Source organism: Sus scrofa, chromosome 13, assembly GCF_054392235.1.
Source record: "Sus scrofa isolate SSC_HxYL_T2T_F1_AM1 chromosome 13, Sscrofa_HxYL_maternal_Yorkshire_Landrace_v2.0, whole genome shotgun sequence".
Lineage (NCBI taxonomy): Eukaryota > Metazoa > Chordata > Mammalia > Artiodactyla > Suidae > Sus > Sus scrofa.
Window position 1 is genome coordinate 213723982 of NC_139395.1, and position 20663 is coordinate 213744644.

General features: G+C 50.3%; 1 protein-coding gene across 7 annotated transcripts in view; it reads right to left on the reverse strand.

The window, feature by feature from the left end:
• Positions 1–20663, reverse strand: part of RUNX1 (RUNX family transcription factor 1) — a 263788-nt gene that overhangs the window by 14448 nt on the left and 228677 nt on the right. For 2 of the 7 annotated variants that reach the window (XR_014822356.1, XR_014822355.1), the window contains one exon: positions 2129–2224. The gene's annotated coding sequence lies outside the window, so the exon portion shown is untranslated. 7 annotated transcript variants of the gene reach the window in all.

Genomic DNA, 20663 nt, shown 5'->3' on the forward strand with positions numbered 1-20663 from the left:
CCAAGGAACTTATCTTTATTGGTAAGGCCATACACACCGCCTCCAGGATGAGACTTGGGTAACACTGTGCTAGTCACCGAGAAAAAGGTCTGACACCCAGGGTCTTCAGCACTGGGAAGGAACTGGACTGAGGTGGTGAAGGGGCAAGAAAACTTGAGGTGAGGATGGAGAAGGCACAGGTCCAATCTCAACCGGTTCATGTTTCCATTAAAAAACAACAACTAGATTAGAAAATTTTAATTTGAGCCTTCCTGCATCTTTTGTTCCAGGTACATAATATTTTGATATAGCTGCTTTATTGAGGCTATTTTAATCTTTTTGATCCATCAAGTAATAGAATAGTCCCCTTCCCCTGAAATAGTGATCCCCCCCTATTCCATTGGAAATGAAGAAGAGGGGAAGTTACAGATGGGGGAGATCGAGGCTAGTAGTGAGCTCAGAGATATCTTCATATCTCACTTGATAACTTAGTAGAGTGCTTTGGTCTTTTGGTATAGAGTATAAAATGTCTCCAAAGTAAAAAATGACCCTGTCAGAGAATTCATGTCAAATTATTCTGCTGTTTCTAATTCCAGCTCTGAAATGTCAAGATCTTAGTTTTTGTTTTTTTGTTCTTTTTTTGATTTTTAGGGCCACACCCTAAACATATAAGGAAGTTCCACACATATGAAAGTTCCCAGGCTAGGGGTCAAATAAGAGCAACAGCTGCCGGCCTATGCCACAGCCACAGCAACTTGGGATCTGAGCTGCATCCACAACCTACACCACAGCTCATGGCAATGCTGGATCCCTTTCCCACTAAGGCCAGGAATCGAACCTGCATCCTCATGAATACTATTTAGATTTGTTTCTGCTGAGCCACGATGGGAATTCTTTAAATGTTAAGATCTTAGGAGTCATCACTCCCATCTTTACAACAAGAAAAAAACAAACGAACAACTAAGCAGACTGATAATTCACAACTAGTGTGAGAGTAAGAAACTCCTGTGGGGCTGCAGTCTTATGTGTGTGTGTATGGGGGTTAAATGGGGCACTTTTGTGGGGTTTTCGTTTAGGAACTGCTCCAGCTCCTCATCCATTATTATATTCTAGTATAATAGCAGTGGGTTGCAGCTTAAGGAACTGCAAGACAGACTATTTAAGGGAGAGTTCTTAGGGAAGTCCGAAGACAGAAACAGAAAATGAAAAAACCAAGGACATTAGAAGAATTTGAAGCCTCTGGTAAGTACAGCTGTAGCAAACATTAAACACAGCCCAAGCCCTAGCTAGAGGAACATAAAATATCATATCAGAGGCCTGTTACCTCAGTTCCTGTTACCTGATTCATTACATCCAGCTTTCAAACAGAAATAAGGCATGACAGAGGCAAGAAAAAACAATTTGAAGAGAAAAAACAAGCATCAGAACCAGACTCAGATATGACAAATTTTGGAGTTATCAGGGCAGGGAATTTAACTAATATATTAAGGGCACTAATGGTAAAAGAAGACAGCTTTCAAGAACAGATGGGCAATGTAAGTAGGGAGACGGAAATACTAAGACTCAAAAGGAAATTCTAGAAATGAAAAACACTATAACAGAAATGAGAAGTGCCTTAGATAGGCTCATCAACAGACTGGTCATGGCTAAGGAAAGAATCAGTAAACTATGAAAGAATTTCAATGAAATTGAAAGTATGTCAGTATCAACTTACCAGGTAAAGAGAAAAAAAACACAAAAGTCAGAACGTCCACAAACTTTGGGACAATTTCAAAAGGTGTAATTAATATATGTGTAGCAGAAATGCCAGAATAAGAATACACAGCAGAGTAGAAGAAATATTTGAAGTATTAATAGCTACACATTTGCCAGAATTAATGACAGATACCAAAGCACAGATCCAGGAAGCTCAGGCAAGACTAAGGAAGATAAATACCAAATAATCTACATATAGGCGTATCAAATTGAAACTGCAGAAAACCCAAAGACAAAGTGAAAACCCTGAAAGAAACCAGAAAGGAAAGGTGGGGAGAGACACCTTACCTAGAGAGGAGCAATGATAAGAATTACTGTGGACTTCTCTTTTGAAACCATGCAAGCAAAAATAGAGTGTAGTAAATAAAGTGTTGAAAGAAAAAAAGCTACCAACCTGGAATTCTGTATTCAGCAATATTATCCTCCAAAGGAGAAATAAAATAATTCTTTGACCGACAAAAACTGAGCTAATTTATCCAGCAGACCTGCCCTGTAGGAAATGTTAAAAAAAAAAAAAAAAAGTTCTTCAGGGAATAGGAACAACTATAGGTCGGAAACTTGGATCTAGATGAAGAAAGGAAGCACATCATAAAATAAATGAAGTAAAGTTAATCTTTCCTGTTCTTTATTGGTCCAAAATGTAACTGTCTGAAGTGATAATGTATTGGGTAGTTTTAAAATAGGAGTATGTGAAATGAATGGCAGCAGTGACAGAAATGGGAAAGAAGTGGTCTCTAGTTACATGATGGTGACTTAACATTAGTTAAACATGTCTTTTCAAACTCAAGGACAACCACTAAGATACTTTTTAAGTATAATTGATATGCTAAGAGGAGATAAAATGGAATGGAATCACATAAAATGCTCAATTAAAACTAGAGAAGGCAGAAAAAAAGAACAGGTGCAACAAATTTAGAACAGATACGTAGTAGATATGAATCCAGCTACATCAACAAACCCTTTAAATATGAATGCTGTAGGAGTTCCCATCATGGCGCAGTGGTTAACAAATCTGACTGGGAACCATGAGGTTGCGGGTTCGATCCCTGGCTTTGCTCAGTGGGTTCAGGATCCGGCAGTGCTGTGAGCTGTGGTGTAGGTGGCAGATGCGGCTCAGATCCCACGTGGCTCTGGCGTAGGCTGGCGGCTACAGCTCCGATTCGACCCCTAGCCTGGGAACCTCCATATGCCGCAGGAAGTGGCCCTAGAAAAGGCAAAAAGACAAAAATAAATAAATATGAATGGTTTAATAAATGCACCAACTAAAAGTTGTCAGTATATTAAAAAACAAGACTCAACTGTCAAACTGCTTTAAATGTAGTCTCAGAAGTAGAGAGAGACAGACTGGGCTAAGAGTAATCAACAGAAAGCCAGAGCAGCTGTATTAATTTTACACAAAATCGACTTCAGACGAAGGAAAGATTTCAGGGATAAAGAAGGGAATTACATGATGGAAAAGCTCATGTCTAAGACACAAAAATCCTTAACATATATGTATCTAACAAGAGAGTGTCCAAAAACATGAGGCACGATCTGACGGGACTTCCGAGAGAAAGAGAAAAATACACTTCTAGCTGAAGACTTCACAACCCTCTCAGTGACTGCTCCATCAAGCAGGCAGAAAATCAGGGCATGGTTGATCTGAACAGCGCTACCAACTGACTTGATCTAATGAGCATCTTTGGAAAATTCCATCCAGCAACAGCAGAATACACATTCTTCTCAAGCTCACAGGAAACCTTCACTAAAACAGACCACAAAACACACCTCAAATTTAAAATAACATAAGTCATCCCAAATATATTCTCAGTCCACATGAATTTCAGCTAAAAAAAAAACCAATAACGGGAAGATAGCTGGAAAGTACCCAAATATTTGGAGCTTCTCACACTTCTAAATAACTTGTGGGTCAAATAAGCATCAAGAGAAATTAAAATGTACTTTAAACTAAATGAAAATCCAACATCACAATTTGTGGGATGCTGTAGAAACAGTGCTTAGAAGGACATTTATAGCATCCGGTGCATATTAGAAAAGAAGAACAATCCAGAATCAATAAGTTTCCACCTTAGGAAATGAAAGGGGAAAAAAAGAGCAAAATAAACCTAAAGCAAGCAAGAAAAATAAGAGTAGAAATCAGAGAAATTGAGTACAAGAAAGTGGCAGGAACTGCACGAAACTAAAAGCTGCTCGTTGTAAAGTTTAAAACGTCCTACTCTGTTCTCATGTCTCCCAGGCCAGAGGAAGGGCAGCGATGCCTCCTGATCCCCCCTTGACACTTATCTCTGTGGGGCTTTTTAACGCCCCCCTCAAAACCTGGGTCCCCAGTAACAGCTCACATGTCCTGGGATACCATGTCTCAGCCTAGGGCCAGAGAAGGTTGACAGGGCCTTTTCCTTGGCTGTTTGGCTGATACCTTCAAAGACCTGGTCTTTCAGTTACCTTTCAGAGCCATTTAAAAACCAAGACAGGACAGTTAAGTATGCTATGGGGCCTTAGTGTCTATTTTTAAAAGACCAAACCTGTGTGGTGAACATAGAAACCCTCAGGGCAGCACTGTTTTTTTCCCTAGAGGATTTTCCCCCTTTTCAGCTTGGAAGACAGCAGGGCAGTTCCCAGGGTGCCCTCCAAGTTCACCTCAGTCATGGGCAGCTGGTGTAATGCCCTTTTGGATGGCTCAGAGCTCACAACAGGATGTGACTCAGGACTCAGAGATGTGAGTCAGTTTCCAGGGTGATGTGTCAGGGCGAGCCCCGGTGGTGGCTGGCATCTCCCTGTCTGGGACCCCTGAAGACAGATCTGGGCTCCCCCTGTGAACAAAAGGGCTGTCCCCGGAACTGTGGGATATCAGCTTTCATGGCCCTGGGGCCTGGAAATTCGCTGCTATGAAAGAGGCCTTTCCCTCCAAGTCCCACTGTCCAGCTGAAGCGCCGTTTCCTCCGCCGGGGCAGTGCAAGTGTAACACAGCACCGCAAGCGGGCGTCCTTGTCACCTGCAAGTGTGCCCAGGTAGCAGACACTGGGTTAGCCTGGGGTTGCTATCAGTGAAATCCCCTGATAACGTGAGGCAGTTCCCACCAGCTCTGGATCCTGGAAAAAGAAGTTGGGAAAGAGCTCTGAGACCTGCCAACCGTTTGTCTCCTGCTGGCTGCAGACATCTTGGTTACTCATGTACAGCTAAGATGCATTCATTGTTCCAGCAATTACTTTGAAGGGAAGCATCCAGCACCAAGCTGGGGCAGAGACCTGCCTGCAGATGCAGTGTTTCAGGGTTTTGAGGGATCCTGTCCTTGGAGCTGACTGGAGGGCCTGCGAGGTGGCAGACTGCCTGCGGGAGGGCAGCGGAACTGTGGCCACGACCCTACCACTCAATGCCTTGGGGACCACATTCTGTGCCCCATGGAGGGAGGTTTTGTGGCTTTGCAGTCAGGTTGCTGGCAGTCCGGAATGCGGAATGCTGGTTCTTACCGTCAGACAGCTGCCTCCAGCCCCGGTGCTCACCACCAGGCCTTTGCTCTCTAACCTCTGTTTCCTCATCTCTAAAAATGGGGGTAACGAGACTCACCTGCCTTACAGGTGTGAGCGTTAATTACTGTTTGTGGCACAGCTTTGAGAGCCACAGATGAAAGGCGCTCTATAAACGCTAAGAGCTCTTCCTCATTAGAGTTGCCAGACAGTTCCCAGGGGAAACAGTCCAACCCTCGCCACGAGGCCTCTCCCCCTCGGCCAGAGCAGTCTGAGCTGTGTCTGGAAAAAGGCTCTAGACTCAGGCACAGTTGTCTCTGAGGCAGGGTTTGGGAGTAAGTCACTGGCTTCTAGAAAAGACGGGGTTTGGATAACACCTCCGATTCTCTGCCAGCAGTGTCTCCCTAAATCGGAGGAAAGTGGCCCTTGGTTCACATGGGTCCAGGGCCAAGCAGGCACCTTCTGGTCTCTGCTCTGTCCTCCCTTGCAGACAGATTACTTTCCTGGACTTTATTATTATTAGCTTTTTTTTTTTTTTTGCCTTTTTTTGCTATTTCTTGGGCCGCTCCCGCGGCATATGGAGGTTCCCAGGCTAGGGGTTGAATCAGAGCTGTAGCCACCGGCCTACGCCAGAGCCACAGCAATGCAGGATCCGAGCCGAGTCTGCAACCTACACCACAGCTCATGGCACCGCCGGATCGTTAACCCACTAAGCAAGGGCAGGGACCGAACCCGCAACTCATGGTTCCTAGTCGGATTCGTTAACCACTGCGCCACGACGGGAACTCCAGCTTCTTTTTTTTTTTTTTTTTTTTTTCCCTAAGGGCTGCACTGGTAGCATGTGGAAGGAAGTTTCCAGGCTAGGGGTCGAATTGGAGCTGTAGCACCTGGCCTGTGCCACAGCCACAGCAGCGTGAGATCTGTGCTGCACTTGTGACCTACACCACATTTCAGGGCAACGCCAGATTCATAACCCATTGAGTGAGGCCAGGGATCGAACCTGCATCCTCATGGATACTACTTGGATTTGTTTCTGCTGCGCCACAACGGGAATTCCTACTTCCCTGGACTTCTTTTTTAAGATAGACATCTGTTGCGGGCAACATACCAGTAAAAATTTTTCTCACCCTCACTTTCTGAACCTCTGCACCCAATATATGCTTTTCAGGCCTGAACTGATTGTAAAGACAGGCTGGGTAGGGAGTTCCTGTTGTGGCACAGCAGAAACGAATCCAACCAGGAACCATGAGGTTGCGGGTTTGACACCTGGCCTTGCTCAGTGGATTAAGGATCTGGCATTGCTGTGAGCTGTGGTGTAGGTTGCAGATGCGGCTCGAATCTGGTGTTGCTGTGGCTCTGGCATAGGCCAGCAGCTACAGCTCTGATGAGACCCCTAGCCTGGGAACCTCCACATGCTGGGGAGGCCCTGAAAAGACAAAAAAAAAAAAAAAAAAAAAAAAAAAAAAAAAATGACGGGCTGGGTAAATTCCTGTAAGGCCAGGCCATCATGTGGCATGTTCAGGTTTTTCCACTAACACCCTGCTAATTTCTGCCCATTCGTCCGTTTCTGTCTCCAACAAAAATCTCAAAGTATGGAGGATACAGATGTCCCTCTGCTCTCAAGGACTCATTCTCCAGCCCTCTCCTTTGCCCTCTTTACCGGTTCTTGAAAGGGATGAGCCGGAGATAGCCTGTCGAGGGCTGGGAAGTCTCAGGCGGCTTCCAGCGTGGGACCAAGTCCCCCTCCCCAGCTCGAAAATGAGGACCCTCGTTCACAGGAGCCGAATTACAGACCCCTCAGAGTGGGAAGCTATAAGTGGAGAGGCACAGCACCCTCAGGACTGCCCCCAGCTAAAGAAACTGAATTTTATGAAGGAACATTCCACTGAGGGCAGCACATGCTATAAAGAGGACTCTGCAGGTTTGAGAGTCTTTGCTCCAGGCCCTGGGGTGTGAGGCTGTCAGAGCCAAGCAGTCCAGAGTGGCTGCAGGAGGGACTTCCCGGGCGGGGGTGGGGGTGGGGGGGGGGGGAAGCGCAGCAGCCACCTCTCCCACTAAGTAGATTGAGTAACAGCCGTCCCTTGGCAGATCCTATCAAGTAACATGGCCAGGGCTTTGCCAGGGTCCTTGAACTGCCTCAAGGTGGCAGCAGGCAAAGGAAAAGGGAGTGATGTTATGTTGGGATCTCAGGGGGGGTCCTAAGGTGGCTGCCCCGCCCCTGAGCCCGTGACATTGGAGGAGGGTTCTCCTAAGGCTGGTGCAGGGGATCTGGTGCACACCTGGTACTTGGGAGGCCCCACTCTGCAGCCTGGTTTCCTTTGAGGCCACCCCATCCAGCTCTGTGCTAAACTTTTCACTTTAGCACTTTTGAGGTTTTATAAAAAGAACTTTGACAAGTTTTATTATTATCTTGAAATTTACTTATTTGTTGTAAAGTCGTGATACACATCTATTCTGCCATACTTTCTTGCTCTGGGCTGTAGCCTGCCCACAAATTTTAGGATGGTTCAAAGCCCAGCCTCTGTGTCTTGTACTCCCATGTAACACGGGCCCTATTGCCTCCCTATTGGATTTTACAGCAGTTGCTCTCATTTTAAGCAGTGAATTCCAAAACATGGCATTCTGTAAAACCGGAAGAACTCATAAGGAAAAAGAGGGTGCAATAAACACAGTCCAGAAAGTGCTGGGGAAAACAAACAAAAAACAAAAAAACAGAAGATGCTTAACTATCCTTTAGCTTGTGTTGGCGCCGTATGTTCCCAGGTCTGAGGAACCTCGTCCCCAAGCTGCTGCCCAGAGAGAAAGGGACTGGGCAGGGCACCGCAAGGGCAGAGTTTGGGAGTCGGAGAGATTAGGCCTGAACCCCCGGCTAGCCCTCACTTACGGTGGGCTGAAGCAACCCGTCGGGAATCTCCACTGTGGGGTGGGGGGACATGGGGAGGATGAGAGGGGAGCATGACTCCCAACACAGCTAATGTGGGAGCTGGCCCTAGTGCTTCTTCTCTCCCCATCCCTTCAGAGGACCTGCTCTGAGCCACCCAGCCTGACAGTGCTCCAGAGGAGGGAGAGGCGCAACCCCACGGAGCCACCTGAGTCCCCCAGGACGAGACCTGCGGTGGCCAATCAGAGGTCCCGGGTGCAAAATGCCCCAGCCCCTCACCAGGGAAGACGACGTTTCACCATTACGTCACACCGTTGCTGCAACGCTGTCCGTAAAGCATAAACCTCTTTTCCGGCGGAGGGAGCCCCGAGGCCACGCTCACAAGGTGCCTACTGCAGCCCAGAAACCCGAAAGCAAGTCATGCAGACGGAGGATGGTGGTTCTTCACCTTTGGAGCTGGGACTCGGGTTGACTGGCACCTGCCCTTTCTTGAGGAGCTTCCATTCCACGCTCCCAGCTCCCTCCCTGACCAGGGAGGTGGAGTAACTCCCCAAGCTGGGCCGCCTGGCCCCTTCTGGCCCCTTCCGCGCGTGCTCGCTGCCTCCGCTCTGTCCTGTCGTCCCCGCTGTTCTGTCCCAACCTCTTCCTGACCCACACACTCCTTTTGCTTCCCCAAACATCAGGCATTCCCAGGCGGCGGGAACTCCTGGGGCACCACCTGGCCTGCATCCCTCCAGCATCCTTTCACGGGGTCTGAACACCCAGCGTCAGCTCCAGGACGCAGTGAGCTCTGTGTGGTTCCTAGCCGTCCTTCCACTCCAACACTCTGAAAGCCCACGAAGGTCTGGGGAAGTCTGGATGGACAGACAGTGAATTCCCCTCGTAAGAGCACTGTCCCCCCAGCTGGTCGCTGGCCCCTGGCCCCTGGCCCCTTTTCCTTCCACTCTGCTGTGCCTGAAGACAAGGCAGATCAAGGCAGCCTGTTTTCTTTGCATAAGAAGGGGCGTCCCCGCCCACCCCCTCAGGAGGCAGAATACCTATGATTCACAGAGGCACCATCTTTTCTGTTGGTGGCCTCAGAAAGACAGCAGGACTGGTGGCCTTGATCTCAGCGTCATGCTTCATTCCAAAAATATGACACCCCACAGACCCACCGGCTCTGGTTCATTTTTCGTAAACATAGTTTCGGAGGAGCAGTGTTTATTACACGGCTTAAATGAAGGCTTCTCCACACAAAAAGCCCCTCAAGAAACGGCTCCTTTATGCTCTTTGCTTTTTGAAAATCGCTAATTCCTCGGATATTTGCCATCAGAGCAGCAGTGAGAAGAAGCGGCCAAGCTGCCTGGTCACTGGGTGGCAGACTCCTGTGCCAGAATAACCGGGTGTTTTTGGCTTGCGCATGGGGGCAGGGGCATCACTGTGTTTCTTCTGTCCCTGCTGCCCCTCCTGTGGTCTCCCTGCACCTCCCCTGGGAGATCCACGGAAGAGGAATTTGCTCACCTAAGTCTGCAGCCATTTCACACACCCCAAAGAGCTGACCTTGACGTGACCTAATTGGGACGGCGATAGATTAGTAACACAGGTTGCTGAGGTAGAGTTTTGTGGCATCAAGGAGGCCTTTGAAGATAAGAGCCGCTTGCGCCTTCATAAGCTCATCCCCGGTGCTCTGAACAAAGGACACAAACTAATAAAGTCAGATTCATCTAGGGGCAATCTACACTCGCAGAGGAATATCACCCCAAACTCTGAATCAGAAAGGCACATGGAAATCTGCCGGAATTCTTTTAAACGCCAACACAGCCTCAATTTAAAAACTGACACACACACACACACACACACACACACACACAACTCTTGGTAATAAGCAGACCTCTGATGATCTAAAGATCCACAGCTTCATTTATTGACTTAGAGAAAGTAAATGGCATTTCAAATACAACCTTCATACTTTAATAGATGAGGTCACCCTGAGAAAGATGATACTGTGAGCCCAGCAGTGGGAAACCTCCCTCCAGAGAACCGCTTTGATTTACAAGGTCAGGGAAGGCTTTCTCAGAGAAGCGATAGGTTTTTAGCGACTTGGACTCAAATGAAGATTAAAAAAAAAAAAAAAAAAGACATTAAAAGCGAGTTTGAGAGAGCAGATAACTGGAATCTCGCTCGACAAAAGGGATGGTCGTGGAGAAGAGGGACCCTAGAGGCCCACAGCAGTCAAGGCCATCAGTGATTTGCTGCTGAGGATCGAGGCCAAGTGGCTGCCACTTGTGGTGGACACTGATGTCCTGTGTGGACCAATGGAACCTCTGTGAATTTCCCAGGTGGGTCTCAACAGGGGACGTTGGGCAATGTCTGGAGACACTATGGGTTGCTGCCGCTGGGACAAGGGGCGTGCCACTGGCATCTTGTGGGTGCAGGCCTGGGGTCTGTTAAACACCCCACAGTTCACAGGCCGGCCCCCACAGCAGGGGATGATCTGGGCCTCAAATGCCAGCGGTGCCTTAGGGAAACCCAGCCCAGGGTAGGCACACACCACCTGGTGTCAAACCCCCGTGACAAAGCCAGGTGGTATGACTTCCCAAAGTGTCCCCAGACACAGGGAAATTTACTGCAGCCCTGTGCCTTGGGCCGAGGACAAATGAAACCGAGGGCTGTAAAGAGATAAGGGGTGTGGCGGGCACCTTCTGGAGCCCTGGAGGGAACCCAGGGCGGAACCCGGGGCAGCTGAAGGCCATTGGTCTGCAGTCAGGCTGAGGCCGGGGTTTGCGACGGCCACTTTCTCACAGGCTCACAGCCAGGCACCCAGGCTCAGGGCTGGCATGCCGAGCCCTGGGTGAACCACAGGTGTAAACGACCAACGAGGTCACTCTCGGGCTGACCGTCGGCTTTGCCACCTGGGAAGGGGACAAGCTAGTGCTTGCCTCCCCCGAGCTACCAGGCATGAGTCACATGTAACCAGATAATGATGCAAATCACCGTCAACATCTCTAAGGTTTCATTCCAACATCTCCTGGAGCCACAGAGCAGAAAGCCCCCTCTGAACCTTTCTGAGCCAGCCCCATCCAGGAGGGAGCCGACGCGTGTCGAGATGAGGTGACTCCCTCTGTTGCCCACAGCAGGTTAGTGATGGCGCAGGAACAGACCTTCTTAGTACATGATGCTTGAAGCCATTCCTCCCTCCGCCCCCCGCCCCCCAGCCTCCCTACCAGATACTGACAAAACCGAGAAACTGGTCTAAGCTTCAAGTGCATGTACGGAAGGCATCTCTAAGCCCAATGCCCTCTGGATGCTGAGAGGGGTCCTTTTCCTGCTCTCAGGTCTGGGATGCTGAGCTGTGTGGGGCTGGCTGGGAAATCCTTACTCCACTCATGTCTCCTCTCTGTCCTGAACCCAAGCCCCCCAAACCCCAAATCTCAAATGAAAGTTGATACCTCTTGCTGTGAATTCATGAATGACACCAATCAAAATCAAGGAGGGAGGGTACCAGTCTCCATCCCTCACTCTCCCACCCCTGCCGCCCCCCAGGGCTGTGTTTTGGCAGTGGCCGAGGGAGGTGAGGGGGAAGCTTCCAGAAACAAGGAGGTGGCAGCAAGGATCACAGTGTCCCCCTGGTCCTGCCTTTTCTTCTAAGAGCCTTAAACTGCCAAGTGGCTGCAACCAACGTGCTGATGTTAAGCCCTTTTATGGAAAGTGCCACATACCCTCTCCCGCTCCCATCACTTAAAATAATGAGTTAGGCGCACTCGTATTAGTCTGTCTTTCAAGTGGATTAAATTCACAGGCTCGTTCTCCTGCAGTCTCACAGGCTTTGGCCTGGCTGTCTGAACCTCCAGATTAGACAGACGAGCACATGCCAGACGGCAATGAAACGCAATTACCTAGGCAAACTTTTGAAGGATTTGAGCCCTGGGGCACAGGCTGTTTACGACAGACTAAAAGCACCATTTGTACTGAGCAAGACCAGTTGCCTCCGTCTTCTCGAGTTCTGGATCCTGCCTGCCACTGGACTCCGGGCAGGATTTCTAGGGGCCCGATAACATCAGGCTTCTGTCCGCACCTCAGCACCTCAGGGTCTTTACTCTGTTTTTCAACAAGAAAATGCAAGTACCAACAAAAGCCTATTATAACATCTCCCTTTGTGTTCACTGACTCCCTCTCATTGGTTTAGTGTTTTTTCTGTATTGTGTACCACCCCCAAAAAAAGGCAGCGAGAAATCATTGCATAGCTGGTTGCTTGGCTCTGTCATGTCTTTGGAAACGAGCAGTCTTTCCAATAAACAGGCACTTCCTGCCATTTTTGAAAAAACCGGCAAACCTGTCTTAGCAACTAGTCTGAAGTGCTCACCCCTCCATTAGCACTGAGGGACCGAGGGAGAGGAGATGAGAAAGTGGGAAGGAAGACCGATAAGGAGGGTGGCAAACGGCTTTCCTGCTTCTGGTCCACATTTCATAATTTTTCTTTTTTTTCCCATTTTTTGGCCACCCTGCAGCATATGGAGTTCCCCGGCCAGGGATCTGAGCTACTCTCGTGACTTAAGCTGCAGCTGTGGCAACGCCGGATCCTTAACTCACTGTGCCGGGCCGGGGATCGAACCTGCATCCCAGTGCTCCCAAGACGCCACCGATCCCCTTGCACCACAGCGGGAACTCCTCATTTCGTAATTTTTTTCAGAGACCAGTGGGGCCCCCACAGATGGGCCGGAATGGGTCTTCGTCCACCAGCTTTAAACTATAATGTGATAACAAAAAGGGGTCTGGGGGAGAGGGTTTAACCAGGCGTCTGTGGTCCTCTTAGGCATAGAGTGAAACCGTCAAGGTGGTGGCAGCAAATGTTTCAAGGTATGCGGACCTGAGGCCCTGAGACTGGTCAGTGGGTCAGTTTGGACAGGAGGCTGTGATGCGGGGGGTGGGGGTGGGTTGGGCTAGAGAGAGAAAGCTGGAACCTGGAAGGATGGGTTTGAGAAGTGCTGGGACCCAGAGAATCTAGGAATGCTTTAGGGAAGGAGGTGGCCCAGGCAGGACCACCTGAACGAGGGCACCAAGGAGACAGCGGCGAGGTGGGGGGACGGTGTCACAGGGGAGGTGGTTGACATACACGGTCTGCCTCTGGGGTTCAAATCTGTAATCAGGCAGGTAAACCCAGGCTCAGGGGTGCTGTCTGAGGAGCAGGGATGGTGGGAAGGGAGACGGGACAGGCTGGCTTGGATGCCGAGGGGGGGACAGCAGAAGGGAGAGGGTGGCTCCGTGGCTTTGGTGAGGAGAAGGCTGTTTAGGTAATGAGGTCAGAAGATCAAGAAGTGAGCTCAGAGGCTTCCCATTTAACTCTTTGTCACAAAAGGGGAAGGAATGGGCCCAGGGAGGGGTCAGGGTGCTAGCCCATGCTGGGACCAGGCTGGGCTCCCTCCCCCAGGCTCTGGACTGGGCTGTGGGAAGCAAAGAGAGGGCAGACCCCAAAAGCCAAAAGCCAAAAGCACTGGCAGTTGGTGCTTTTGGGAGGAAGGAAACCATTTGGGGCAGGACGTTTTGAAACTGGGATTCAAATCTGCAAATTCGGAAAGCAGGGGAAATGCTTCTCCAAGGCTTCTGCCGATTGCTTTCCCTGGGGGTCTGGGCCAGGGTCGTGGGGTCTGGAGACATAGGATAGAGAGTTCCCGCTGCATGCAACTTCTAGAACTGGTCATTCTTGGCCCTAGGATTCCAGGTGGGGAGGAGAGGAGCAGGTTGGGGGTGCTCCGTGGTGACATCAGGCAGCACAGAGAAATCTCTGGTGCTTCCTCCCAGCAGCGTGTAACCGAGAAGTGGCAAGTGTGTCCACTCTCGGTCACCAGGGAAATGGGCAGGTGGCGGGGGAGGCCGCAGGTCCTGACGGATGGGCCCAAGTGTGGAGAAGGGGGATCAGCTTAATTCTCAAAGGCAGTGAAGACATCCCGAAGGAGATGGGGCCGGACTGGGGAGGTGGAGGGGGTGAGGGGTAGGGGCTTTCTGGGTGGGTAGGTGGGCAGCACTGGCTGCAGGTGTTGAGAGGCCAGGGGAGAAGGCAGGTGGGAAGCTGGCAGCCCAGTGCCTCCCTCGTCTGGTCTGCTTGCCCCTCGGTCATTTCAGAGCATGGATGGGCTCAGGGAAGAACGTCCCGTGGCCCCGAGAAAGGCAGGGCCTCAGGTGGACGGGGCGCCATGGAAGCACTGGCCAAGGTGCTCTGTTACCGTTTCACAGCCTCCCTGAAGGTGAAGGGCTCAGCAGTGATGCCACCTCCCCTGCTCGGGGTCTTCACCTGCAATGTCAAGATCACCTTCAAGGTCACAGAGAAGGGAATCAAACCCAGGTTGGAGAGGAGCCAGAAGTCCCCAGATTTTCTATCACTCGCTGCTGTTTACACGCCCAACTCTGCTTCCTCCCCAAAGTGGACCTTTTGTCCCTCTGGGGATGTGGGCTGCTATTCCTATCGAGAGGCCAGTGTGGCTGAGTTAAAAGTGATTTATGTGAAAAAATGGACTGCCCCCCCTTCCCTCCGTTAAGTCCGAGGTCTCGAATCTTCCCTGCTGTGTCTCTGAGGCTGAAGCAATGAGACAGCAGTGGGCTTAGTGCTTACATAGTCGTTTGCAGGTGAGGAAGGAGGGGGCTGCCTGGTTCTGGTTGGAGCACAGGCAGCACGGGGCAACCACGGGTGCCCACATGCTTCCCGGCTCAGGTAAGGGCCTTGCTTACTGAGAAGGGGGCTGGGAAGTTGGGCTGCCTGAGCCCCCAAGACACGACAGCTACCTGGGAGAGGAATGACTGGGTGCTTCCACAGGGCCCCCTGCCAGGAGGGCTTACAGAAAGGGGTGGTCTTTATAACTCTCAGCAACCCCATTTCTGGACTGTTCTCCTGTGGGCCTCCACACCGTGTGCTCCCGTGAAAAGACAGTCATCCCAGGATGAGCTTTGACTGAATAACGAGTCGGAGCCGTTGGTCTTGAGGGCCGCCAACCTGGGCCCAGGAGATGTCCTGACCGGGGGCTGCCTGGAGTCAGGGTCTCTGGAGAACTGGATCTGCAAAGGGTCTGCCGACCTAAGGGCTGGTGGCCTGCTCCGTCATGTTGATGACAAGGGACAGGAGGGCTGAGTCGGGACAAAAGTTTGCTGTTCCATCAGTCCGTGGATGACACAGACCTAAGGACCAAGTTCCCGTCTGTCTTCTGCTCAGTCACTGACAGGCCAGCAATGGAAAGGAAAACCAGGAGGAGAATACCCCATCCACGTGGAAAGAGCTCCAGTGTCAGCCCCGGTTGGGGGGGGGGCTCCACCCCTACATGGGCACCCCACTTCTCCATCACCTTGCTCAAGCCGGGCGAGGACTGAATTTATTCTCCAGCCGGCCTCAAGCTCCTTGTTTTGCAGTAAGAAAATTCTCCTTCATAAGAGGGCTACTGTTGGTATTGTTTATTTGTTTTTTTAATTTCCAAAAATAAGGAAAGGTTTATACATTGGAGGGGGGGGTGGCTGAGGAGGGGGAAGGAGCGGACAAGGAAGGCAGCGACCCCAGCATGTCCCAGGCTCCTCTTGACTTCTCTGGGGCACGAGGGGGGCGCAGAGCCTCCCCCCGCCGCCGCCCTTCTCTTTCCCTGTTCTGAATGTGAAAACGCAGCAGCCTGAGCCGCCTGGACGGGAGCTGTGTCTAACAAGGCCCTCATTGTCTCAGACAGGTGTGAGATTGGACTTGACTCGGGGCCAACACCTCCGGTCCCGGAGCCAGCTCTGTGAGCCGAAAACATGCACCAACCCTCCAGTAATACCACTGCAGCCAGCCAGAGTCTCAACAATTTAAGGCTTAACACACACAACATAAATCAGAGGAGGATGGACCAGCCGACCGGCATTTTCTTGGGCGGATGCCTGCAGACTGTCTGCAGATCAGACCCTGCCTGTTTGGGTTATTTGAGACTTTTTTTTTTTTTTTTCCTGGTAATATAAAGATGAGAAACTGGGTGGAGCAGTGCGCAGAGGCGCACTGGTGTTTGCCCTATCTTGTTCCAACGGCCCCTTTCTCTCCTAAGTGCTGTTTTGAAGGGACTGCTTGGGAGGCTTCGCTTTGCTCTATCCAAATCCTCAGAATGTGTTCAAGCCAGGCAGGCCGGGCAGAGGGAAACTGAACGTGCCCAAACGGGCACTGTCTGTGTGACCTTCAGCCAGTCACTTGACCTCTCTGGGTTTCCAACGTCTCTGTTTATCTAGTGAGGGGGCCGGCCACCGCATGCTGGTCTAGCTCTTTGGGACTCCCTCATCTCCAGTGGTCAGAAGTTCAAAATCATTGTGAGAACTGCCTAAATCAGAGGAAATAAGGGCCCTTGGGAGAAAATGTGCAGCCCCACTGGACGTGCTGTTTCTGAGTGGATCCGTTTCTTGGAGCAAGAAAAGGCCGCCTCACAGCCTTCCCCTTCACCGGCCTCCTTCTCTGGCTGGTTCCTTAGGAACGTGTGGTCAGGACGCGCCCGGAGCCCTGCGCAGTGGGAGGCGAGGATGGAGATGGCAGGTCCGCACGGCTCCTTAGAGCAAGGCCTCCAGTCCCTGTTACTCCCACTGACTCTGAACTTAGCTTCATTTAGGAGAGGCGGTGACCCAGGCACGGAGTCCCAGCCAGGAAGGGAGCCCAGAAGCCTCCCCTTAGTGCAGCGCCTCAGGGAGAAAGGCATCTGGGCTCCGCTCTTGGGATTCCTGTGACAATCCTGGGGGTGGCTCTGGCCAGGCCATTTGTGCCCTTGACCCCGAATTCACTAACAAGGGCGTGGCCACCGCAGGGCCTGGAGCCCTTGCTCTCACTGCCATGGACCCGGCAGGGAGTGAATGGCTGGACTTGGCAGAGGCATCCTGACCCGGGACGAGGGGACTGTCGCTGGGCACGAGCCCTCCTCCGCCCACCCAGGACCTCCCCCAGTTCCCCCCCCCCACCCCCCGGTTCCCACAGCTGCGGCCATGGCCCTGGCCTGTCACACTCTACACCTGTTTGCTGGCCTGCTTCTGGCCTGGCGGCCTGGGCAGCAAGCGGGCTTTCAAGGCCCGAACTTGTGGGCGGAATCAGCACAGGGAGTTATTTACTTAAAATCAGACAGGAAGGTGAAACGCGGGTCAAAGAAATCCTTTGGTAGATAGTTCATTAACAATGCCACAGAGGCTAACCATCTGCATTCTCTGAATGTGTTCAGTTCATGCGAGTAAGGGGACAGGTCAGAGGTCACCCTGGCTGCTGGGTTGGGGACACCTGGTGGGGCTGAGGAGGACAGAGGGTGGCCCTGAGACGGGTGTGCTAGCCTTTCCTTTGAAAGAAATCCCTACTCCCTTAGTACGAAATTCAACATTAAAAAGATGGAGACACAAAGAAGCACGTGAGAATGGAGTCCAGCCATGGGGCTCCAGCGACCCCTCGAGAAAGTGTCAGGCAGAACTGGACGGCAGTCTGTGCTGCCAGCGGAGCCCACGTTCTGTGGTCAGCCCCTCTGAGGCAGAGGGACAGGGGCCAACCAGACCGGCGCTGGACCAGCATTGGAACTCAAGTCCAAGGGGGCCAAGTACTGGGGCTCCCTGGGCCTCTTACATAAAGGGGTGAGTGAAATGAAGTGAAATAAATGGCTCGTGAGTGAAATAAAGGGCTTTGAGAAAGATGTTAAGGTCCCTTTCAACTTTTAAGTTTTCCGGTCCCATTTGACCTTGTGGAGCAGTGGTTAGAAGTCACCCAAGGAAACCAAACTTGAATGGGGACGCTAAAACCACCCCGGTCTTTATCCACCCCAGGGCTGACATCACTCCTGGGAAGCAAGGGGACCCTGAAAGTCATTATCACAGAGGAGCTGCGTGCACCGCCCTGATGATACACCAACACCACCCACAAGGTCACAGCGACAGCAATGACAGTATAAAGAATGACACTGGCCACTTACTGAGCGTTTCAAGGGTGCTGGGCTCTATGCTAAATACACAACAAAAATACATCTCAATCCCTGTGACAAGTTTGTGAGGCGACGAGAATAAATACATAGACTGCTTACGCATGCCAGGCATCCAGTGCTTAATGCATATTAATGCATCTCATCCTCCCAGCTCCTCCCAGCAAGCTTGGGACCATCCTTACTGTGCCCATTTTACAGATGGGGAACAGTGGTGTAGAGGACTTAAGTAACTCTTGTAAGGTCCCCTAACTGGGAAGTGGCCAAGCTGGGATTTGAATTCCCATTGTCTATATCCATTTAGATCTTAGCGTTGATTTATGCATCCAGATTCTGCTTTCCTCATCAAGTGCATTCTGGGGGACCCCGTGGTTTTCCTGAGTCCTTTCTGTTGGTACAGTGGGAGGGTCAGCTGTCTCCTGACTGATGGCATGGAGGGACAGAAAAGGTGGCATTCTGCTTTGATTTCTGCAGGCCACTGCGTGCTCCCATGAGTGATGGGGAGAACATTTGAAAAATAAGAGATTTCATTAAATCCGTACATTGCTTTGGGTAGTATGGCCATTTTAACAATATTAAGTCTTGGATATCATGGGAATATCTTTCCATTTCTTTGAATCCTCTTTTTAGAATGGATAAGCAGTGGGGTCCTGCTGTACAGCACAGAGAACTATATCCAATCTCTCGTGATAGAACATGATGGAAGATAATATGAGAAAAAGGGTGTATATATATATATATGTATGACTGGGTCACTTTGCTGTACTGTGAAAACTGATGGAACACTGTAAATTGACTGTACTTTAAAATTTTTTTTAAAAAAGAATAAAAAAAAACAACCCCAAATAAGAGAAATTCCTCATAGATGCGCTAAAGTATGTCTCCCCCAGTGCCCTCCCCCAAGGCGTGAAAGAATCAAATGAGGGAATCGGGAAGAGATTCTGGAATATGGATAACAAGATTTCCTCTCCCTTCCACCTGAATTGGCCATCCGTAATTTTGCACAAATTCAATTTTAAAGTCATGCTTTGTAATTTGTGGAAAATCATATTAAACAGATCCACGTCTGGGCAGGGACTTCTCCAATTTAGCAACATATGGTGGCTCAGAAAGCCCGATCACACAGCAAAAATATTACATACTCTCTCCCCAAAAAAGAGCCATTTTTATTTAGGGCCACACCCATGGCATATGGAGGTTACAGGGCCAGGTGTTCAATTGGAGCTGTAGCCGCTGGCCTATGCCACAGCCACAGCAATGCCAGATCCAAGCCAGGTCTGCAACCTACCAAAGCTCACAGCAACACCAGATCCTTAACCCACTGAGTGAGGCCGGGGATCAAACCTGCGTCCTTATGGATGCTCGTCAGATTCATTTCCACTAAGCCAGGACGGAACTCCAAAAGAGCCTTTTAATCAGGGGAGCAGTGTGGGGGGCTCTGGGACATCCCTACTGGCTTCCTGAAAATGTTGGGTATGATGGTTAATCCTTGAGAGCCTCAGGATCTGTCCAGAATTACAGCCTGCTAGGGTTTAGGGCCACTTTCTTAATGACTTACATGTAGATGAGGGCCTGGGCCTCATGTGGCTGCCAGCACCTGAGGACCATACTACACACCTTCTGGGTGGCTGGGGGTGGGGGTTAGTATTATTATTATTTTATTTTCTTTAGGGCTGCACCTGTGGCATATGGAAGTTCCTAGGATGGGGGTCAAATCAGAGCTGCACCTGCTGGCCACAGTCAGAGCAACACGGGATCGGAACTGCATCTTCAAACTACACCTCAGCTTGCAGCAATGCCATATCCTTAACCCACTGAGCGAGGCCAGGAGTCGAACCTGCATCCTCATGGATACTAGTTGGATTTTAACCCACTGAGCCACAAAGGGAACTCTGAGGGGGTGGGGATTAAATGAACCAAAGACATCAGTCATTCTAGAAACGCGAGCCATGATTATCTGGCTATTGCCTTCGGTAAATGTGTGAACTAGCCATGTCCTCATCATTCTGCAGTGTCCTCATCACTCTGCGGTGGCGATGGCTCCAGTAACAACCCCAATATAGACCCAATCCCACCTGCTGCATTTCAAACCTGGGGGGAAAGGACTGCACGTTTCTAAAGCTCCTGCCTTCATCCCTAAGATCCAGCCCCGCTGCATGACCAAAAGAACCCAGCTTAAAACTCAGGCAATGACGGCAGTTCCACAGAGTAGGCAATTTACAACAAAAGATGGATGAAGATGAACAGACCCCGAGAGGGACGATCCAAATAAACCACTTAAAGGGCAGAAATGCCAAGTCGAGCCCTTGAGCTTGTGCTGACTTTTACAGATATTTTAATAACTTTATCATTATATAATTTGCCATCTGATACGTACAGAGAGATGCACTAATGGAGCGTGAGTGGCTGCGACAGGGCGATTAACCCCAGGAGACTTAATAAAACAATCACATTCGCTTCCTTGTATGACCTACAACTCCAAGAAATGGAATCAACTAGTCACATTATTTCTCTCTCCCTTTTTACCCTGAGATGTTCTTTTAAACACGTCCCTCTCCCGCCCCCACCCCGATCAAGTGTATGTATGCAGCCCTTCCCAAGATGCCAGGAGGAATCAGCACAGCATAAGTTCTCTGGGGCTTGATCTGGCCCTGGAAGAACTCCGGTTGA